A 24,778-nucleotide genomic window follows, 5' to 3' on the forward strand; every position below is an offset into this window, starting at 1 on the left:
ACGGCCCGGAGGCCAGACTTTCCCCAGCCCTTCTCTAATGGGGTATATGCCGAAGCATGCTAATAGGACTTTTAATTTGCCATTAACCTGGGTTAAGTGTTTCTGGCGAATTGAATGGCAATGCAAAATCCGGTGCGTTTAAGGTCTGTTTTCTTTAAAAATCTCCACTAGCTGAGTGATATCCGATTTAAAGTGGGTCTCAAATTGTACAAGAAGCACTGCATTAAATTACATTTCCCCCGCCATATCTTTATTATATGAGCATTCATTTTACCCCAGTAAATTCAATGGAGCGGCGTTAACCTGCCGATTCTGACGGGCATGTGCGAGTAAACGGCCTTTTGTCTTGTTTTATGCTTGAGCAACTAAATAAATGCTAAAGTTTATTTAACTGAATGTATTTTAATGACATTACAACATCGATGCTGTATAAGGAACCGTATAAAATGAGAAAAAGTTCACAATAACAGGTCAGCGGAAGTGTATCAGCATGGGAACAGCACTAGCTCGCCATATACCCTATTGTTCCAAACAGGTGAAGAACGTTGCAAAAAGCAGCCAGCAGCCTTCTTTTATTAGTTTCTACTACGGGCGTCAATGGCTGCTTTTCCCCAACATTCATTTGAGGCTCTTGTTTGTGTTCAACAGATGAACAATTCATAAAAGTGTACAACTGCTTAAGTAAATTATAAAGTAATTTTTACTTTTGGGTGAATTTCTCCTTTAAGCTAAGCTAACTGTGCTTTTACCTTACATTCAACCACAATGGGTTTTCACCCAGGTGATGGGAAAAAAGTTAAATCATTGTAAGCTACTGTTAAAGTATAATGTTAAATCACATTACAATCTTAATAAGTTCAAAAAGCTAACCAGAGTAATTATCATCATCAACAGGCCTTTTAGTTTTTAACCAAATCAAAGCTTTCTGAACTTCATTTATTTAAGTTCTCCCCAAACTTAAATACTCTCCCCAGGGTTTGGGAATTTAGGCACTGTAAATCCAATTCAGTTTAACCCTTGAGTTGAAATTGCAGATTGGTGACTTACACAGTTGGCTGAGCTGCTATGACAATGAGATATGGGCTTAAAGGAATTGTATTGATCCACGAGCGCCACAACACACACATACAGATTTCTCAGCGCATGTAAATGGTAGAATTCTCTAACTGACATGATCCAACAGTGCTACTAATAAGCAGGCCTTTTGAGATGTGAGACACAGTTGAAATCAAAATTATTTACCCTCCTTTGAAATTTTTTGGTCTCTTTTTCGAATATTTCCCAAGTGATGTTTAACAGAGCAAGGAATTTTGCAAAGTATTTCCTATATTTCTTTCTTCTGGAGAAAGTGTTATTTATTTTATTATTATTATTATTATTATTTTATATACATACATATATATATATATATATATATATATATATATATATATATATATATATATATATATGATGTGTGTGTGTGTGTGTGTGTGTGTGTGTGTCACAGTGCCTCAACATTTCTGCTGTCTGTTAAGTTGCTAATATCTAAATGAAAATCGCAGTTCCTTAAATCATGTTTTAATTTTATTTGTTAAGAAATTTAAACAGCGTATCCAGGGTGATGTGAATAAGGTTATAAAGTACACTGTTCCCTTTGAAGATTTACCTGATGTGTCCTCTGGCATTTGTTTTCCATATTAAACCTGCAAAGTCTGAACTTAAAAGAAGAGGATGCAGGACTGAACTGTGTGTAGGCTACTTAATATTGTGGAAAAAGTCCCAGTCAGAGAGGCGAATATCTGCAGCCCCGCCTCCGTTTTTAAATGTCTCTGTTTTCCCCCATCCACACTGAGACGGAGCAGCAGCATTTTAGAATGATAACAGCCTCTTCAGCGTTTTTAAAAAGGCTCAAAAACTTCAGTGTAGTGTAGACGGATTGGTAACCGTAGCAAAACATATCCGTTTTCAAACTAAAACGTATTAGTGTAATCGTAGTCTTTAATGCAGAGAAATCTCCTCAGGATAATTATGCATTCAGACGTAATGTACAAACACGTCTTTATAAAGGTTAAGTATTGTTGTTGCAGATGAAATATAACACAGAAAACGCTATTTAAATATTTCCCAGTAGCCTAGATATTAATTAACAGTGAAAAAAACTTACTGAAGCCTCTCTACTTGACAGTTGGTGTCGCTCGTCTATCATGTTTGTAGTTTATTTACACTTTTCACCCACGTGTAGTATTAATCAAATTCACGTCCAACTCGGAATGTACTGTGGGCAATATCAGCGATTAGATAATGGACGCGGAAATAGTAAACAATCCAGGAAGCTTTGACATACATTTTTCAACATACTACAATTTGGGACATACTAATTCTATTTTTAAATACTATTTAGGACAGATAGTACGCGAACTGGGATGCAGCAAACGTGTAAAACAGCCTTAAATGAGGTTGGTGTCGTGATCTCTTTCCCTACTGAGTGCGCATGCACATTTGCTTGGGCAGCCTGAAAAAATGCTGATTTTGTTTGCTTCGAATGTTTAGAAATGAAACCTATGAGACAGTTGTTGTTTAATTTTATTGTTGATTCCGAATATGTAATATAATCATAAGCTTGGCAAACAGTTTTGGAGAATTTGACACTTCTCCATTTAGACAGAATTCCCGAGCATTCTGCCCAAGAGGCCCTTCAAAGATGACTGCAGAGTGAAATGACTTGCCTTTAAGGGACTTTGATACTAGTGTCTTTTAAATATCTAATAAAATATTATGTACCATCATCAGAGCAAAGATAAAATAAATCAGCTATTAGAAGTTAGAAATGTGTTAAGAAAATCTCCTCTCCGTTAAACATAAATATACAGGGGGATGAATAATTCAGAAGGGCTAATAGTTCTGACTTCAACTGTATGCTTTGAATGGTCACAGTCAAGTTAATTGACTCAAGGGCTCAACAAGTAATTGACACCAAAGCAACATGGTTCATCCAGATCATGGAGGGGAATCGTGCTACTTTACATTAACAGTCTCTTTTCCATTTTCCAGCACACGGTTTTCCTCAAGAGAGATGAAGGTAACCCTCTCTCATCCCACTTCCGTGAAACGTGAACATATGCAAATACACTTGTAATTGAGTCTGCTGGGGGACTTGGCACTTGAGTGACAGTGAGGCCGCGTCTCTGCTGCTGATTTCAAATGAGCAATTTTTTTTAATTCCATGCTGTAAACAAGATACAAAACATTGGTCGCTGCAGACAAACAGAGTAGGGTTTTTGTTCTTAAGGAAACTGCTGCACCTTTAAAACGGTTTTACAGGAACGTCTTGTGTTTCACATGCTCCGGCACAAATACAGTGCGACGCCGTACACGGATTACAGTTGTTTTCTTTGAATCTCTGTCAGCGTAATTCGCTGTGAGCATCGCGCTGCTTGAATCACCCTGTAAATCGTGTACGGATCAGCCTGAGCGACGAGACTGATGCGAATTTGCATGCGCTCACATTTTTCTGTCTGTTTTGACGTTTATCCGACGAAAGCTGTATTCCTGCTGCTTAGCTGATGTGTGCGTGAGAGAGATTACATCGCTTGTGTAATGTTGAGCGCGGTGAAGTTTGCCAATCAAAAGGAGTCATGTGAGGTTTCCAGTTTTGGTGTCTGAGATATTTTGTTTGTGGTTTATTGTATACAGTTGAAGTCAGAATTATCAGCCCTCCTGAATTATTAGCCGTCCTGTAACTTTTTTTCAACACATTTCTAAACAATAGTATTAAAAACCTTTTTTTTTTAAACTTTTTGCTTTTATCTTTGCCATAATGACAGAACATAATATTCTACTAGATGTTTTTCAAGATCAGGGCTTGACATTTACTTTTTTAATCACCAGCGACTGTGGCTAGCAGTTTTCCAACATTACTAGCCACTCGCCATTTTCACTAGCCACAATTTTGTTGCTGGGAAAATATATTTTATACGCATAAATTTGACTTTGGCAAGCCAAAATGACTTGATTTAGACTTTGTGTTATGTCCACATGCCTCCTCATTCATTTAACTTTTTTTGTTTTGTATGAGCTTGCATAATGTGCATGAGCAAATAACTTTTTATTTTATAGCATAGCATTGCAATTAGTTTTATTTCACATCACTTTTCAGGGCTCATCACTAAGGATTTACCAAAAAAAATATCTCTGGCCACACCAAAAATAAATAGATAAATAATTATTTTCTTAGCCACAAAGTGAAGTTTAGTTATAAACTAATTTTGAGAGGATCACATGCTTATGATTGTTCTCAGCTGTTCCAGCATCAGCCCATAATAGTATGAGTAGTGTATGAGTGTGAATGAGTGTGTGTGTGGATGTTTCCCAGGGATGGGTTGCGGCTGGAAGGGCATCCGCTGCGTAAAAACGTGCTGGATAAGTTGGCGATTGACCTTAAAGGAAAAATATTATAGGAAATACTATGAATAATTCCTTGCTCTGTTAAACATAATTTGGCAAATATTTTAAACAGACAAAAATAAATAATATTTTTGATTTCAACTGTATGTTAGAAGAAGTCTTTCAGAACATGAATCTAACCTAAACTATTTCCATTTTCTATAGATTTTTTTTCTAATTATTTGCAGAAAAAGGAGCACTTAATCAAGTGGATATTTACCTTGGATCAGTTGAAACAACATCTTGAAGTCATTTGTGAGCAGTATAGAAAGGCTTTATGATCATGGCTCAATGACTGGAGGTAAAGGTATTTAAGTCAAGCGCTACACACAAAAACCACTTAGGTACCACTGTGAACAGATAAGCACTACTGATAATCATACATGAATTCATTCATCCATTCATTTTCTTCTTGGTTTAGTCTCTTTATTATTCTGGGGTTCCCACAGCGGAATGAACCACCAACTTATCCAGCATATTTTTTACGCATGCGGATACTCTTCCAGCTGCATCCCATCACTGGGAAACACCCATACACTCTCATTCACACACATACCCTAGGGACAATTTTAGCTTGCCCAGTTCACCTGTACCGCATGTCTTTGGACTTGTGGGGGGAACCTACTGCACCACCACATCGCCCTATACATGAATTCATAAATAAATAATTATATATATATTAAAATATAAAAAAGCAATATAAGTTTGCTGGTTCGAGTCCTGGCTGGGTCAGTTGGCATTTCTGAGTTTCCATGTTCCATGTCCCTGTGTTATGTGGCTTTCCTCTGGGTGCTCTGGTTTTCCCCACAGTCCAAAGACATTCGCTACAGGTGAATTAAATAAACTAAATTGGCTGTAGTGTAGGTGAGTGTGCATGGGTGTTTCCCAGTGATGGGTTGAAGCTGGAAGGGCATCTGCTGTGTAAAACGTATGCTCGATAAGTTGGCAGTTCATTCCCCAGTGGCGACCCCTGATGAATAAAGGGACTAAGCTGAAGGAAAATAAATGAATGAAAAAAGTAACATATTATTTACAAAGTCAGTTGTTTTTTTCTACTTTTGATCAAATAATTGCAGCTTTGGTGAGAAAAATATATTAGAAAAATTGCATCTGACCCAGACCTCTGAAATGTAGTGTATAAACACACTATAAAAAATATCCATTAATTAACAGGTTCTGTATTTTATGATCTGCAGTTTTTGGTGAACTGTATTATGGGATGATGATCTCTGCTCTGTCGACTTTTGATGATAAAAACATACTAAAGTTGTTTGAAACAATATATTGTATAATAAATAAAATATAGCAGGGAAAATAAGTATCGAACACGTCACCATTTTTATCAGAAAACATATTTCTAAAGGTGCCGTTAACTTGAAATCCAAATAAATCCAGATATGAAAAGAAAACAAATCGAACTAGTTTACAAATAAAGCTATGCGTAATTAAATGAAATGATGTAGGGGAAAAAGCATTGAACACATGAAGAAAGGGAGGCGTAGAAAGGCAGTGAAAGCCCAGACTGTAGCTGAAGTCTCTCAGTATTTCTCAGCAACCCTCTGCCTTTTGTTAGTGTAAATGAATATTAGCTGCTTCAGTCCAACATCTATATTATTAGGATGATTAAGATTAAACCATAGTGGACATTTCAGCAAGACAATTATCCAAAACACAGCCAAGGAAACTCTCAAATGCTTTCAGAGAAAGAAAATCAAGCTGTAGAATGGCCCAGCCAATCACCTGATCTGAATCCGATAGAAAATACAAAAAAGGATCAGATTTAAGACCAAAAGAACCATCAAGATTTTTACACTCTGTTGAAGTCTAAAAAACTCACACCTGAGCAATGCATGTGACTTAAACTGCCATCATTACAATTTGTTTTTATAAAGTATTAGATATGTTTCGGTAGTTCAGTACTTTCTTCTTGTGTCATTCCATTGTTATTACACATTACATTTTACACATTTTTTTCAGATTGTTTTTTGTTTGTTTTGTTTTTATCTTTGTATTGTTTGGGTTTTTACCTAAATTTGGTTCAATTTCATCTTAACAGCTTCTTTAGAAATATTATTCACATGACACGTTCAATACTTATTTTCCCTGCTGTAAGTCTGCAAAATAACAGAAAACGTACTGGCAGTTTATTACTAGGTTTTTGTATCGTAAACTACAACACCTAACCAGATGATATATCACATTGAACTATTTAACAGACACATTTTTAAACTTTATAACACCAAAATGTGTTGGAGGAAAGATCAAGGTCCCACGATGCAATTATAAAGCATAATTAAATAAATGGAAATTTGTTATTTTACAGATTTTTAATAGTGCAGAATATAATAAGATGTTAAATTCCCATCCAAAACATGTTTGAGTTGAATTTTTCTTTTGAGGCGAAAAGTATATTTAAGAAGACATCTTTAATATTTCATATGTATTAATGATTATTCATCTTAATAAAATGTTAGCTGACTATTTTAGTAGTCTCTACTAATTTAAGTTCCCCATGTTGTGTTTTTAAGCCTTCTGAGGCTGATTTCTAATGTTTGCAACTTCCAAAGAATATATATATATATATATATATATATATATATATATATATATATATATATATATATATATATATATAAATATTAAAATAAATATATAAAGCTAAATGTTTAACCTACATTTGCATGCGTTATCCATAGACAATGTCCAACGTACAGATATAATTGAGTTCAAGCAGGAAGTTTTCTTCTACCGCCCAAAGAAGCCCAAAAGAAAATAAATGATAGAGAATTACAGAAAATTATTATTCAATTAAATTAACTACCTGTTCAGCTTAATTATGCTGACCCCAGTGTGAACAAAACATAATCAACGGTGAATGAGTAAATAACGAGATTAACAGGTGACCCACATTAGCAGCCTTGCTCTGCAATTACATGTAAGTATGGAACTGATGATTAATTATGTGTAAAAATAAATGTTTGCAATTAGACACAGATTAGTCGTTAACCCCCTAGTTGTGTGCAGCAAAGTAAGAAACATGGTTAACTGGTATTTCAGCTGACATCATGCTCTTATTTTTTTTCCCCTCAGCGATTTTGATGCATTGGTAACATAAAAGTGAAAGTCCGTGGCAGGGTGCACTTAAGCCTGCCTCTCTGTTGATGTTTGCCGGTTCCCTGACTGTGAGAAAGCATGAAATGCTAATTACTTTTCGACAGAAACTCCGTAGAGAGATATTAGATCAGCAGTAAATAAACTGTGGCGATAAATAAGAACCTGTTTACATTTCTGTTTACAGCTATCAGTCGTGACTCTGCGTGCTCTCCGTTTCGATAAGCACATCTTTGGCCTGATCCTTGATCTTGATGTAATTAATCTTTGTCTTAGCCAGTCTGGACTATACCATTCTGATTAGATTTGAGCGTTTCAGCTGTGGCTTATGTTTTTTTTGTTGCTAAAACCCGATCACCGGTTGAACCCTTAGATCCTTCAGTTCATTAAAAATTTTAGCGTTACCTTAAAATAACCTGGTACTTTTTAAAAAATGTGTGGTGTTTGTTTCTACCGGGTGATACTGGGAGGCAAAGAGTGGTACAGCCCCGATGCTACTCCCTTCCTAATTTGCAGCTTTTAGTTGTTCATTAGCATGGTAATTAGGCTGCTGGGAGATGCACGAGGCAAAATTTATACCTGCCAGTTTCAGTGCATTGCGGGCATGCAGGAGGGCATGCAAACAAAATGCGTGTGGGTGCTCGTTCTGGTTTAGGAGGGGTGTATAGGCTGCTCGTTCCCTCTAATGAAGCAGAATTTTTGCTGAAGACAGGGCTCTGTTAATGGAATTTGATCCTAATTATTAGATTGCATTACATACAAACATAGGGGACCTTTTTTTGGAGCCGGCTTCCTGCCATTATGCTCTCCGTTTATCTGTTTGCACTGTTCAAGCTGGCCTTGCTTCCCTTTTTTTTCTCCTGTTTTGCTCATTATGTGCTATATCAAAATTATCCGCGGTGTCACAGGACAGACGGATTGTGTTTGAGGGCACCGCACTGCAGCAATGGCCCGTGATGATGCCAGTAATTAGGATGGAACAGTTGATAATACTCATAAATATGACCCCTGACAAATGCATTTCCATAGCTGATGTTGGTCCATATAAAGATATCTGTCTGTCCTCTGCTGTTAATTTTGCGAAAATGTCCTACTCATTATTTTTTCCTAAGATAATATTTCATTTCTTGGAAGCAGCATTAATATATTCTTGGCCTGATTGTTAATCTTAACTTATTTAATCTGTGTCTTCATTTATATTATTTAAATTAGGGTTAGGAGCTTCAAAAGTGGCTTGTTTTCGCCAAAACCTGATCACCAGTGGGTCCCTTAGGTCCTTCAGATCATAAATTCAATTCAGGTTTTCTTTTTTCCCTTTCATTCATTCATTCATTCATTCATTCATTCATTCATTCATTCATTTTCTTGTCGGCATAGTCCCTTTATTAATCCGGGGTCGCCACAGCGGAATGAACCGCTAACTTATCCAGCAAGTTTTTACGCAGCGGATGCCCTTCCAGCCGCAACCCATCTCTGGGAAACATCCACACACAGTCATTCACACACACACACACACACACTATGGATGATTTAGCCTATCCAATTCACCTGTACCGCATGTCTTTGGACTGTGGGGGAAACCGGAGCACCCGGAGGAAACCCACGCGAACACAGGGAGAACATGCAAACTCCACACAGAAACGCCAACTGAGCCGAGGTTCGAACCAGCAACTCAGCGACCTTCTTGCTGTGAGGCGAACGTGCTACCCACTGCGACGCCCTTTCCCTTTCATCTTCTATTAATTCAATCAGCTTTTAGTGTCATGTTGTTTATCTCTAAGCAAAGTGGACATCTTTTAAAATTTACATGGGGAAAATACAAACAAGTATTGAATCTTAAACCGCATTTTGATGAGACTTTTCGTTGTAAACCAGCCAGTGAGAATTTTTATAATTTTTAGTGAGAAGATTTATCGACAGTTTTTGCTGCCATGACACATTGGAGCTCAATCTCTCTCTCTCTCTCTCTCTCTCTCTCTCTATCTATCTATCCGTCCGTCCGTCCGTCCGTCCGTCTGTCTGTCTGTCGGTCTGTCTGTATATAGGTTTTTAAGGATCCTACCCATGACCAGTTAAGATCTTTCCTTCCTGCTTCAAATGTGGCAATTTAGCCGAAACATAACTCAACTTCACTGTACATCGAGTTGTCAACCGTAAGTTCAGCTGAAGTTCACATGGGTAGTTTTTGGGATAGTTTAGCATGGGTGCATGTCTGAATGTGCAGGTGTGCACGAGCATGAGTCACACATTAAACAGAACACAAGTGCCCTTGAGTCTCCCCATTCAGTTGAATAGAGCGCTTGGACCCGGAAGCCGCTTCGCGTGACGTCACACTTAACAAGCGGATAGCCCCATCCACCTTAGCCAACCTTACTTCCATACATCTGTTCATATTACACTACTTACACACCCTGCTCTTTTAATTCTGTTCCTGTTTCTGGCTGTGTTTGCACAGTGTCTTTGCATTTCTCATCAGACTACAGTCTGCTTGAACATGGCTTCTTCATAAAAAATAAAGGTCAAACATACTAGGGATGATAATATGCAACATATATAGGATGATAATTAGGTAATGGCATAAAATAAAACATAAAGAATAATAAAGAAGCTATCCAAATAAGCATTCAACTGAAAGTATTGTGACCATCAGAAATTCCTCAATAAGCTTAGCATACATCTTTGAATTGGATTAGATCATTAGCATCTCGCTAATTAAAAAAAAAAAGTTAATTTTTCTATGTTGAGCTTGACATTTGTGTAGTTACATCATTTACCCTGGCCAATGGAAAATGAAAACTTGCTATTTTCTTTGCTGGAGGAACTTTGCTGCTGTACCATGGCTGCAACAGGCACAATGATATTCAGCAGCACCTTAAAAGAGTCCCCAGCTAGATAGGTAACAGTGCTCTATAATGCCATTGCACCTGCTGCAGTCATAGTACGGCAGTAAAGATCCTTCCTCCATTTAATTGTTTTGAGCGCGAATGGTCTAATCTGATCCAATGATTTATGCTAAGCTAAGCTAAAAGTGCTCCCAAAAGACTTTTACATTGCCTGAATGGATTCAAAAATGGTAAAACTCAACTGTTTAAATCTTGGGTACTCATAAAATGCGCCATTTTTTCCCAAAAGGTGGAGTGTAATCCTTTAATTAAATCACAGACTGAAATCATTAATATCATTGTAACCAGCATGCCAATAAACTCCTGATGTTAGGGATTCACCCAGCTGTTATAAAACACCTCACCACCCTTTTCTCTCTTTAAAAAAAAAACAAGCTGTCTGTTCTGCTAAGATAAGTTGTTTGCCGGGCCCTCATTCAGACCCCCATCTCTCTCCGCCGATGACCGCTGCAATAAGGTTGTCAAAACACTCTTGGGCGTTTTTTTTCGTGCCTGACTGCGACGTCACAGAAAGCGCCTGGAGTGGATTTGAGTGCTGTCTCTGGACGATGGACAAACAGATACAAGCGCTAGACAATGCGAAAGTGCAGAGGCCCGAATGCTGACAAGGGGGCCAATGGACGGCTTTAAGTGGCAATTTCCATATTTTTCTGCATGGTTTCCCCTCTGGCTGGGTTACCATGGTGTTTCTGTCAGTGCCAATGATGGAATCTGCCAAAGACCTCTTGCTAACGCACCAGAGAGGTAATTTGGGGGACAGCTGCTCTGGGTGAGGGAGGCTTGGCTTTATCAATGTGGCTTTTGTACAAAAAAGCATCTCTCTTCTGGTCCTGTGGCAAAAAAAAAGGGAAGAAAAAAAATGCTGTACAAATGGATGTGCAAAATGTGATATTGCACAACTTGCCGACCGAGTGTTCTGAAACATGCATTCACAGCAGCAGTGGATGCAGGACACAAATCAAACATTCAAGTAAAAGTACAGATACGGCAATAAATATAACCCCAGTAACAGAACAAAGTCCTGTTTATTAAACTGACTACAAAGTACAAAAATTGCTTCATTTTTTATGTACTTATTGATGCATTTAAGCTTTAATTGTAATGTAATGTGTATTTACAGTATATAGCGCATTTATCTCTCCACACCACCACCAGTGTGCAGCATCCCCTTGGATGACGCGACGGCAGCCACAGGACAATCCACAGCGCCAGTATTATCCACACTGAAATGCCAACTGACCCAGCTGAGGCTCGAACCAGCAACCTTTTTGCTGTGAGAGGAAAGTGCTACCCACTCTGCTACCGTGATGCCCCTTTATTCAAACTACTTATTTAAAATGTACATATATATTTGTAAATACACTTATATAAAAATAGCAACTGAGTTTTTTTGGGACAACTTAAATGTTTTATGTTCAATCCACTATTTGGAAAAAAAACAAATAAGTGACATAATTCTTTCATGTTGTTTGACTTAGTCACATGGTCATTGGGTGTGTGTTGTTGGGGTGGGAGGTGTAGGGCAGTGTTAGGATGATACTAAGTGTCCACTGCCTTTTTGGGCCCCCGAGTTACTCTTAAAAACTGCAACAAACTTCCATCAAAACTAAACATCCTTCGGGCTTTCACTTCCTTCTGCGATAACCTCACCAACCCCCTCCCCCCCCCCCTCCCATTTGTGACGTATGTATACTGTTTCCGGGTCCAAGCCGCCACTTTGAGTCCCACTTTGATCGTAATTTTCGAAAGCCTTAAATTGTTTTGTAAACGTTTATTATTACCTTTTCATGAGTCTCCCCATTCAGTTGAATAGAGCGCTTGGACCCGGAAGCCGCTTCGTGTGACGTCACACTTAACAAGCGGATAGCCCCATCCACCAAATTATAGTATAAAGTGTAGTATGTAAAATATAAACATTAATAAACACAAAATGTGTGTAAAAATAATAATAATAATAATAAATTAATAAAAATAAACTTGTGAGTTTAACATTCATTCATTTTCCTTCAGCTTAGTCCCTTATTTATCAGGGGTCACCACAGTGGAAACAACCACCAACTATTTTGGCATATGTTTTATGCAGTGGATGTCCTTCCAGCCATAACCCAGAACTGGAAAACACCCATACACACTCACATTCACTTATACACTACAGCCAATTTAGTTAATCAAATTCACTTAAAGCTTGTCTTTGTGTCTTGTTTTTGCCATGCCTTTGGACTGCAGGGGAAACCGAAGCACCCAGTAGAAACACACACAAACAAGGGGAGAACATACAAACTCCACACAGAAATGCCAATTGGTCCAGCTGGGACTTGAACCAGCAACCTTTTGCTGTGAGGCGACAGCGCTAACCACTGAGCCACTGTGTCGCTCTTCACTTGAAAAGAAACAATCAATTCACACATAAATGATTGTAATTTGTGTTCAGATATTAAAGCAAAGGTCACATGTTGAAAAATGTCTTAAGGGCAGAAGTGAATAAAAAGTCACTGATGTACAGTAACATACAGTAGATGCTAAATTTAGCTCCTCTGCTCATTCGAACGCAGGTTTTTTATGAAAATAATGCTTTCCAGAAACACAACATTGGGGTTTCCTTTCTAAATGCGTACTCCCGCATGTGCATCCGCGAGGCTTGTGGAAAGTTTAATGGCATGCATCATTGACAATGACAAAATGTGAAAATTGTTTGGAGGAGCGTGTTAAATATTCATGAGGCGGGCTTTTCAAGGTGGCCAAAGACAAGGGAATCCATCATTCTCTTTGAAAATGCAGTGATGCTATTAGGAGATAAATATTTATTACCGCTCCACGTACGCCGCAGCTTGAGAAAACAGCAGATTTTGGACCGCCAGTAGGCAACTTTTGGAGAAACTGTGACACATCCACTTTCATTAAAGCAAGTGTCGGTTGTATCCGTTCAAGTGGGGTCATGGAAAAAAAATACCTGATGTACTTCACTTGAAGGCTCGATCACTTCCTCTTTTCTATCTCTTCACTTTGGACTCGTCTTATTGTGTTCTTCTTCGCTCTCGGCTCTCTATCTTGACCGCTCTCTTTCTGGGCTTCATTACACAGGCTGTCCAAGTCTGAAATTGAGGTTACTTTGGACAAGGGCACAATCATTCTTTCCGAGCACGTTGAACCCGATCTTCTCCGTTTGTGTGTTTGGCAGGTTTTTGCACTTGATAAAACATCGGCGGATGTCTTCAGAGTTAGAATGGAGCACCTAAAGCCAAGAGTCCCGGAGCAAGAGGGGTGTCTGCGACCGCAGAGAGGCTGTCAGCCGCAGAAATGAGAAATCTCGCTCTCCCGGAGAGCCTTTTAGGTGAGTTGGAAATGTTTTCTGCTCCGGCTCATCCGCGTGGGGTGTTTTCTCGAGATGTGGGCCGCATCAGTTTGGCCGACCTTCAGCTGGAAAAGATAATAGATCTCTACTGTGGAAGTTCACCGGTGAGTTTGCTGAGGGAGAGCATCCATCATGTCTGTGTTTCGTGTTTTAAACATGTTTGTGACTGATGATGGATACAGCGATCTTCATTCGGAACCTCTTGTTGGTTGATAAAAATGACTTACGCTACGCCACAAATAGAAACAAGTGCTTCTCGCAGATCAGCAGCAGGTACAAGGAGCGGGACGCAAATAGAATGTGGTGATAAATAAAGGAAGATCGAAAGGGTTAGATGGCCTGGTAATGACCTTTTGATTAACCAATGAAAGAGAAATAAATACAAACTTCAGGAGGATGTAAAAACGTCTGCTCAATGTGGAAAGGTCAGGAACCTCTACAGATTTGGACTGTCAGGACATCCAAGCGATTAATATAGTGTTTTGTTTTCATAGAGGACACCCCCACACTAGCTGTTAATGTAATTTACAAGTTTAAATTGCGCACAACGTTTTAATATTGCATAAGTTTCATAATCGTTAATTAAGCACTGTTTCATGTCAAATCATGTCAAGTTGAGCTTTATTGTCATTCCGCTACATAAAGTAGATCAAGCACCGAGAACCACAATGCTACATATATAAACATAATCATAAATGTGAAAGCCTCACAGGACGTAACAGCATACCTGTCAGCATTGGGATGTGAAAATAAGGGATATGCCCACAATAATAAGAGATTCCCCATAACCCCCCACCTCCCAAAAATTGCTATATATGTTAATTTGGAGCAGTTTCATTGTAAATAAACAGTTAAATGGTCATTAATATATTTTATTATTATTATTATTTGTAATAAAAGCATTGGATTGTTTTCCTAACTTTTTATGCTCATTTCAGGACGGAATTAGTTAAAAAAAACAAAAAAAAAAAAAAACACCAAGATTGACATCTTAAGATGTTATTGTTACTAATTATTAGAGCTGTGAACCTACACTGGTCTCACGGTTCGGTTCGGTTATGATTATCATGCCATCGATTGGGTTCAATTCGATATTTCGGTGCATCACGGTGCATTGACAGTGATTTTCATACACAGTTTTATATTTTTAGCAGCAGTAGTTTTTGTATTAAAATGTAATATATATATATATATATATATATATATATATATATATATATATATATATATATATATAATGGATATTTTTAGAATGTATATGCGATATACTATAATGTGCATAAAAATTGCTGGATGAAAACATAACTAGTTTCTCCCAATCTCAGGCTGCATTTACACTACAGATCTTGATGGTCAATTCCGATTTTGTGACTGTATCCGATTTTTTTAAATTAAATTTTCATGCTTTAATACCTGTGGTATTTGACAAAATAAAAGCTGTTTACATCCTCGTGTATGAGATTTAAGATTTGGGACTCTGCGGAAGTCAGTTCTGAAATGAAAGTGTCAGACTTGACATCATTCGCTACGTTTTTTAATAACGCGTGACTGGTTTTTACCTATTGACAGGTAAAAATTCGATCTAACTGCTTACACTGCAGACACGAGAACACAGATTTGATTTATATCTGATAAATTTCCACAAATAAACAAGGCCTGAATCTGATTTGAGTCAATCGGAATCCATGTGATTTGTTCCTGCTGACACGTACATGAGCCATTTCTGATCTGTACCACATGGGAGAAAAAAAATCGGAATTGAATCACTTGAACAGTGCAGTGTAAATGCGGCCTTATTGTAGTATTCAATGTTTCAGTTCAGTTTAGTTTTCTCTGACATCATCATCAAAAAAAACTAAAAAAAAAACTAAAGAGACCAAGAAATTCAAATTAACTATGGCAAAAATCAATTCAAATAACTAAATTAATTGAATTATTCGATTTTTATACAATAATATTGGTTTCCATATTTTCTGACCTCTGTTTAATACGTAAATCGTAGTTTCTGATCATATTGAGTGTGGTTTGTGTTTAAGTGAATCGAATATACGTTAAACAGGTCAGTAAATATCAATCAATCAATCAATCAATCAATCAATCAATCAATCAATCAATCAATCAATCAATCAACCAATCAATCAATCAAATAATCAATCCATCTATCATTCATCTATCCATCCATCCTTCTATCTAGACCCTGATAGGGCATTTGGCGCATAAATACTCTGTCATACATCCAACTTATTATTATTTTTAACTTTACTCATGTATTGCATGTTACTTACTCTTTAACAGTGCAAATGGATGAAATACCTTTTAGCCATCCTGTTTAACCAAGATTAACTCCATTCCTGGTTTTGTTTCACATATAGCACCCATCAAGAGCTCTTCGATCTTGACATTTGAGGTTTTTTTTTTTTCCTTCCCTTCAAAGAAAGTCAAGAATAAAGGCAATTTAACACCCAAACCGCTGTGGGATTCTGTTAATTAGTTGTTCACATACACTCGGGGCCTTTTCCCTAGAAAGTAATTATGAGCCGCTATCGATTTCAGTCATTACCTTAATTAAATCACTAAATTTATCATCTTAAAAGATTATAGGAGATTTGCACTTCTCAACATGCAACATGCTCTACAGGCTGCTTAACTCTTCTTCTTCTTTGTCCATTGTTCGGTAATTAACACCTAATACCTTAAACTTTGGTACAGTTTAAACAAAGAGTTTAAAGGGTTGTAAGAAGTATTACCGGTGGCACGCTGGCTCAGTGGCTAGCCCTATCGCCTCATAGCAAGATGGTTCACTTGTTCAAGTCCCGGCTGGGCCAGTTGGCATTTCTGTGTGGAGTTTGCATGTTCTCCTTATGTTTACGTAGGTTTCCTTCAGGTGCTCCAGGTTCCCCCACAGTCCAAAGACATGTAATATAGGTGAATTGGATGAACTAAATTGATTGTAGTGTGTTTGTGTGTGTGTGTGTGTGTGGGTGTGTGAATGTGAGAGTGTGTGGGTGTTTCCCAAAACTAGGCTGCGGCTGAAAATGCCAGCTCAAATTGTAATAATAACCCATCGAAAAAATCTTAAGGACCAAGCTGAATCATTTGTTGGCTGTCGCTACGGTGTGACTTCAGCTAATTAGTTTTGGCTTATGCAAACTATTATTTTTCATGTGTCCAACATCCAGCTGTGCAAGAAAACATACAATCTGACGTAAGTGAAGTCATCTTTCGCTACTGTATTGTTTTTAAATTAAGAAAGATATTCACAAGTAACTTTTATTCTAAATGTTGTATTCTTTAAACAAAACATGACCATTAAAAAGGTGTGAAGCACCAAAAGTGGCCCATATTACAATGAATTTGAATATTAATTTGGCTATTGTTGTTATCCATGAATCCATGTACTTTTTACAACAGGGCTAGAAAAATCATAAAGATCTAAATTACTTTTATTATTATGTTTAAATGAGATTTTTTATTATTCAAATGGCCAACTTCTCACTGAGGAAAGTCGAATGTGCTGACCAGTTTTTTATTTGCCTAATAAATGACTATATGCCACAGTTTTAATTAAAACTTTAACAGATTCCATTTTTTATCTAATGATCTATAATGTATTAAATGTGTATGTAAAAAAGGTTATTAGTATTAATATATTAATATTCTATTTATTTTTTATTCTAATTCTTTAGGAAATATTTTTGGTGCAATATTTTTATGGTTATGATGACCACCTGACAAGCTAACCAGACTAAATAAGTGCTTAAAATGACATTAAAATGCAGAATTTAAATCTCATAATTAAATAGAAAATAATGTGAATAACTGCAAAAAAGTTCCCCTTTTTTTAAAAAAAAAAAGAGCCACCCCTTTCACTAGGCTGGCTACAGGCATGTTCGGGTGCATCACAGATTTTCTTGGCTGCTTTAATATATTTAAGTATTTTTTTAAAGTAACATACATTACATTTTAAAGCTTGCTAAACTAGCGCTTTTAGATGTTAAATAAAAAGGTCTTGAGCTTTAGGTCGAAACACAAATGAAAATTTGTAGCTGTATTTTTCTGTCAGGTCATTTGATGGTAGATCTTGGGCTAAAAAAGGTTGGTGACTAATTAATTAGTGAAAAATGCTAACTTTTAGATGTTTTTATTTTCTAAATGCGAATTGTGTCAAGGTTTTGGAGCATGCTAGCTTATAGATGTCTTATAAGACTAACATACTGATGCTAACATCTAAACACTTTATTACACATTTTCACAATTTCACAGGACCTTTAATATTGTAAATTGGGCTAACAATATTTTACGTTTTGTTAGCAAGTTTGCAAGCAGCCAGCGTGTATTTACTGTATGTACCTGCTAGCAAAATGCAAAAATAATTTTGTATCATTTTCAAGCAAAATCTAATGAAAGCGTCCCTGTAACTTTAACTAGAGAAATGAAGTAAAATTACTCCAGTATTTTATGCCCCTGTTAAGAGGTGTATTTTAGGCTATGTATCATTAAACTAGTTGTTAAAATGTTAAATTAAAGGTCCCAAGTTGGTAACACAAATGAAAATTATAGCTTTATTTTTCTGTCAGCTAATTTGAAGAGACATTGTCACAGTTTTTGAGCACGCTAGCTTATAACGTAGATGTCTTATAAGACTAACCAACCAATACTAACATCTAAAACCTTATTGTATTATTACAGGACCTTTAATACTGTGAATTGGGCAAAGGTAAGGAGATTATTTTGCATGTTGTTAGCAATTTAGCAACTACATAAGCAGCCGGTTTTCAAGCAAAAGCAAAAGGTGTACTTTAGGCTATGTAGCTTTAAGCTAGTGCTTTTACATAGTTAAACATGTTAAATTAAAGGTCCCAAGCTGCAAACGCAAGTGAAAATTGTAGCTTTATTTTTCTGTCAGCTAATTTGATGAGGTCTTGGGCTAAACACTTATTGTAATTATGCAGAAGTGACTTCAAACTTATAGATGTTAATATCTTCTAAATGTACATTTCGTTACAGTTTTGGAGCATGCTAGCTTATAGATGTCCTACAAGACCAACATATTGATGCTAACATCTCAAAACCTTATTTTAATTTCACAGAACCTTTAATATTGTGAATTGGGCAAGGGTAAAGAGATCATTTTGCATTTTGTTAGCAAGCAGCCAGTGTGTATTTATGTACTTGCTAACTTGCGACCAAAATGCAAAATCAAATAAAAATGTCCCCGTAGCTTTAACTAGAGTAATGAAGTAAAATTACATCAGTATTTTACACCCCTGTCAAGAGGTGTATTTTAGGCTATGTGGCGTTAGCTTAGCCGCTGGGGCATGAAGTACTTATCCAGCTCTAGCTCGGCCTGCCAATTCCCGCAGCCCTCGAGGAATCAATAGTGTTTGAACCCTCGCCATCATGGCTGGACTCTGCCACCGCACACACGCCACAACAGATCAATTCTGCTCTCAGGCTACCCAAAAACACACCACCAATGGGCTTTATTTGTGAGGGCATGTCATTTCACTGAGTACGTTTGGAATAATGGCCTGGTGCTTAGTGGAAACTGCGTGCTCTGCGTGATGCCTGCTAATAGTTGGTTTTTGAGGTTCTTTGTATATTTATTTCATCTTTAACAAATTGATTGTATTTAAAGGAATAGTTTACCTAAAATGCAAAAAAACAAACAAAAATTATTTTTTTCTTGTTTTACAATGTGTTTTAAATTTATTGTAAATCATTTTATTTATTATTTTTGTACCCTTAATTCACCTTCAGTAAATTGACTGTTTGTTTTTTAATGCCATTTATTTGCCATTAAATTTTTTTATGCATTAATAATTTTTTTTTGTTTAAATTGTATTTAGCTAATTGACCTTTTGTATTAAAAAGGGAAAGTTCACCTATAATGCAAAAAAAAAAAATGCTTAAAAAACTTTTCTTGTTTTACAATGTGTTTTTAAGTAAACAGCATTTATTTATTTATTTATTTATTTATTTTTGTTTGATTTACCTTTAGCAAATTGATTGTTTGTATTTAAAGGGATAGTTCACCTAAAAATGAAAAAAAAAAAAAAGGTGATAAATTGCTTAAAATAATTGAAATAACCACTGAATTTATTCATTCATTTTCTTTTCAAGCTTAGTCCCATTATTAATCTGGGGTTGCCACAGCGGAATGAACCGCCTAAACGCTTAATTGTATTAATTAATTCTACATTTAGTTTCATATTATTTTTTTTATTCATTTATTTCTAAAAAACATGTTTATTATTATTCTTATTCTTTTTTTAATAATATTATTTATTATTATTATTATTATTATTTATTATTATTATTATTAATTTTATTATAGTCCCTTTACTAATCTGGGGTCGCCACTAGGAACGAACCTCCTAAACACTTAGTTGTATTAATTAATTCTACATTTAGTTTCATATTATTTATTTATTCATTCATTTATATAAAACATGTTTATTATTATTATTATTTTTATAATGATAAATAGTATTATTATTATTATTATTATTATTATTATTAATCTTTATTTTTTTATCTTTATTTTATTTTACCAAAAGCCCTGCCATTACTAATTTAACACCTAATTATTTTCTACATTTTAGTTATTCAACTTATTTAGCTATTCTACTTCATTTATTTTATTTTATTTTTTTTTCGGCCTAGCCCCTTTATGATTCTGGGATCGCCACAGCAGAATGAACCACCAAAATATCCAGCATATTTTTTTTACACAGCGGACGATCTTCCAGCTACAACCCATCACTGGAAAACATCCATACACACTCTTTCCCACACATACACTACAGACAGTTTAGCTTACCAAATTCACTTGTACCACATGTCTTTGGATAGTGGGGGAAACCGGAGCCCTGGAGGAAACCCATGCCAACACGGGGAAACCATGCAAACTCCACACAGAAATGCCTACTGACCCTACCAAGGCTCGAACCAGTGACTTTCTTGCTGTGAGGCGACAGCACTACTCACTGCGCCACCGCACATTTATTTATTTATTTATTTATTTATTTATTTATTTATTTATTTATTTATTTATTTATTATTTTACTGATGGACACTAGTGATGCACAATCCCAAACAAAGCCCTGACATTATTAAATTAACACTTTACTAAACTAATCAGCAAACTGATCTCCATCTCTCCAGCATAACCTCTGGGAATAAAGCATCTAAATAAATAGGCCTGCTGGAGGAACCACATCCCTCTCCCTCTCTTTCTCTCTTTCATATTAGACCTGGAGAAAAGCAAGAGTGAGAAGCCATTATGGATCTGGAATGTCTCCTCATGAGCAGCAGCGGCTCGGCGACGCCGTAAATGAGAGATCCGACATGGCCATTCCTGAGGCCTCATTACCTTAATGGAGAACCATCGCTTCGCCTGCGGTTTCTCCAAAATCTCCCCTGACACCACTGCTCTGCTCGGATCAAGAGAAAGAGAAAGAAAGCGACAGAAGCAGGAGCTTTGGCTGAATTGCGAGAGGAGATTTGCGCATTCAGTACAGTAATAAGGTCTTGATTGGGACTGGAAGCTTTAGAAAAGTCGCCCGCGGTTGGAAATCGTGTAAGCAGTGGTGGGGGTTTCAGAGCAAATGCACTTTACAAAGAACAGCCCCTCGGGACAGATTTAAAGCGCTGTGATGGGCTCGTTTGGTACATTTTTAAAAGTTAGTTTAAACCAAAAGTCAAAGTTTTGTGTCGTTTACTCGCACCGTTTTAATTCAAAACGACTTTCTGCGTTTTGAAATTATAGGGAACAGCTCCGAATATAAATATGACGGCTTTATAGATTTATTTGTTAATTTAATTTAATTTAATTTAATTTAATTTAATTATTCTCAGGTAGTGGTGTGATGTTTTCTAGGAATTGTATTTCACTTGAATTTATTATTTAATTTATTTATGTATGTGTTTTCTCACAATTGCAAAAACGTAGATGAAAGTTTTGCAAACATGAGTCAAAATATGTAAAAAAAAAACATTTATTTGTTTGCTTATTGGTTTATTTTTATTGTTTATAATATTTATTTATTGCTTTATAATTGTATTTATTTAATAGTATTAGTTAGATTATTGGTCAGCAGTTGTTGATTATTGTTTTGTGTTTATTTATTTATTTTTTTGCATCCATTTTGTTTATTTGTTAATGTTTTATTGTTTAATGTTTTTGTATTTTAATTGCAAACAACCCGTAAAAGTCTTGAAAAAAGAAGTAAGGATCTGTTGAAAATGTATATAATTTCTTAATTAATTGTACTATTTTTTTATTTGTTTATTATTTATAGTTCAATTCAATTCATGTTTATTTATATAGCAGTATTCACAATGTAGATTGTGTCAAAGCAGCTTAGCATAGTTCTAGTAAAGTCAAGATTTCAGAGTTGAAGTTCAGTTAAGATTAGTTCAGTATGGGATTTAGTTTTCACTGCTGAAAGTCCAAACACTGAAGAGTAAATCTACCGAAGCACAGCTCTACAAGTCTCGATCCAAGCAAGCTGGTGGTGACATCGGTGTGGAAACATCACCAATTGACAAAAATAAAAATAAAATAATTGAAATACACAAGCAGGGTATCTGCGGGGTCTTAAAAAGTTTTAAATCTCAACAGCTAAATTTTACGCCCTGAAAAGTCTTAAATCTCCTGAAATGTTGAGTTGTAGGTCTTAAATTTTCTTTTTAACAGGTCCTACAGGTCTAAAAAAAAAACACTTTTCTCACAGTAACATTTGCTTAAAAGTTCTCCATTTATTTACTGCTGAAGATACTGACATGACCTAGATTTTTTTATTATTAAAATATTATTATTGTATTCAATTATAATCAGTTTTTGATAGGGCAAGTGAAAATCTTTTCCAACCTAGATATTCGAAAAAATAAAAAAATCCTTAGCATTTAGCCCTGTAGTCTAACATTTCATTCATAATGGTCTTAAAATACATTAAAATGTCTTAAATTTATCTTGGTAACACCTGCAGAAACCCTGACAAAAACAAACATAAGTGTATGACAAAAATAATTAATTTTTTGTTTATTTATTAATTTTCAGACATGGTTTAGGGCAAAACAAAATTATCTAGAACAAGTGTGATTGTATTAAATAATAATAATAACAAAAATAAATTGGCTTACTTTTATAATATTTCCTAAGTGAAATATTAATATTAATAATAATATTTCTAAGTGCTCATATGTCTAGTAAAAATAACATTTGCAATAAATGAAAAGATAAATACGGTTTACTACATACATTGCTCAGCATTATTGAGTACACCCAATTTTGAAAATGAATATCCATTTCTCAGTAAAAGTAGGCAATGCAGTTTGGTGCATTTAAACATAACAGATTTATTAAACAGATTTATTTAATAAAATAATATTTTAGTCACCAAACATATTTAAAAATTGTAAGATGATACAATTAAATTCAAGCAAAATATTGCAAATAATAAATTTGACCTACAAAACTTTAAATAAAATTTTACAATTTTTTTGCTTCTCTTGATTTTTCCTCGTTTTAAAATTTGTATTTAATTTTTTTCTATAACATATAAATTTACACTATATTTGATTTATATGTTTTGCTAGTCATAATAAAAATAAATGATAAAAACTATTAATTGTATATTTGTGGTAGTGGAAATATTATCTTGGCAATTAATTATGGAAAATACAATTCCAGAAAAAACATCCCCCGTTAACAAGCATTTTTTGTATTGCTTTTTGAGTAGCATTCTCCTGACGTTAAGCTATATTTTTTCTTTTTGTCGTTCAGGCAAACAAGAAGACCATATGAGTGCAGGGTGAGTAAAAAATGACTGAATTTAGCAGCGCAGCCCTGCAACAAATTACAGAAAGTGACATTTCACTGGCCTTTTACAAATGATTTGGTAAATTCATGCGCCGGGAAGTGTCGCAAATAATGATGTAACCTCACCTTAGCATTCATTTATTGCTTCTAAAGCGTGCAAAACACAGAAATGAGCTTCCTCTGCTTCTGTTGACAGTGAGTCAGCTGCGTTTCTGCAGGCCGACTGCTAAAAACTAGCTCAGTGTAGTTAAACGCTGGTGAAATGACATCATAATGCGCAATAATGCTTTGATTCCATGACCCTTGTCTTCAGGATGTTTTCCTTTCTTCACTGGCACTGTCAAGGGCATCTTTTATGTTGTTATCCAGTTTCTGACAATCCCTTTCGGTCTTATCAAATGACCATTTGTTGAGGCTGTGGGTTAAAGGTAAAAATGTTAGAAATATTGTTCAGTTTTGTGCACAGCCTGAACATTTCTTCTCAGTAGACCTCAATGTATTATCAAGATCAACTGGTATTAGTTATGTGTTGCCTGTATATGTTTTTTGACTCTCAAAGTGACTCTATGCCCATTGACTTTATTAATTTACACACACAATTTACATATAAAGTTCAAGATTATTAAATGAACACTCCACTTTTTTGGAATTTTGACTCATTTTATTAGTCCACTAGAATTAAACAGTTCGGTTTTACCATTTTTAAATGCTTCCTTTCGGTCGATATCCCAATGCAATCTCACGGCAATTCGTAACTTTTTGATTTAGTGGCTAATTCGTATGAATTCGTACGATGTAATTCGTACAATTTAGTACGATTTGCTCATCACCCAATGACGATTGGGGTTAGGGTGGGGTTAGGTGCCACGCCTCCTTTTTAAAATCTTACATTTTCATACGACTGAACTCGTACAAATTAGTACGAATTAGCCACTAAACTGACAAAACGTAAAATACTTACGTTTCCTCGTGAGATCAGACTGGATATCCGGGTCTAAGGGGAGCATTTTTAGCTTGGCTTAGCTTAGCATAAATCTTGGATCAGATTAGAACATTAGCATCTGGGCCCGGTTTTTCAAAAGGTTTAATCTGGATAAAATTGATCCGGATTTAGTAATCCTGTTTTTGCGATCCGTGATCACGTAATCCAGCTTACTTTTT

At 35.8% G+C, this 24,778-nt stretch overlaps 1 long non-coding RNA gene across 1 annotated transcript; it reads left to right on the plus strand.

Moving 5' to 3' along the window:
- The first annotated feature begins 13,617 nt into the window (after positions 1–13,617).
- On the plus strand, positions 13,618–21,409 carry LOC147830797 (uncharacterized). Its single transcript, XR_015526196.1, has 2 exons — positions 13,618–13,770; positions 21,046–21,409. It is a non-coding gene; the product is annotated as an uncharacterized LOC147830797 (long non-coding RNA).
- Positions 21,410–24,778: the final 3,369 nt, after the last annotated feature.

This window comes from Danio rerio, chromosome 25, assembly GCF_052040795.2.
Source record: "Danio rerio strain M-AB ecotype USA chromosome 25, GRCz13ab, whole genome shotgun sequence".
In the NCBI taxonomy this organism is placed as follows: domain Eukaryota; kingdom Metazoa; phylum Chordata; class Actinopteri; order Cypriniformes; family Danionidae; genus Danio; species Danio rerio.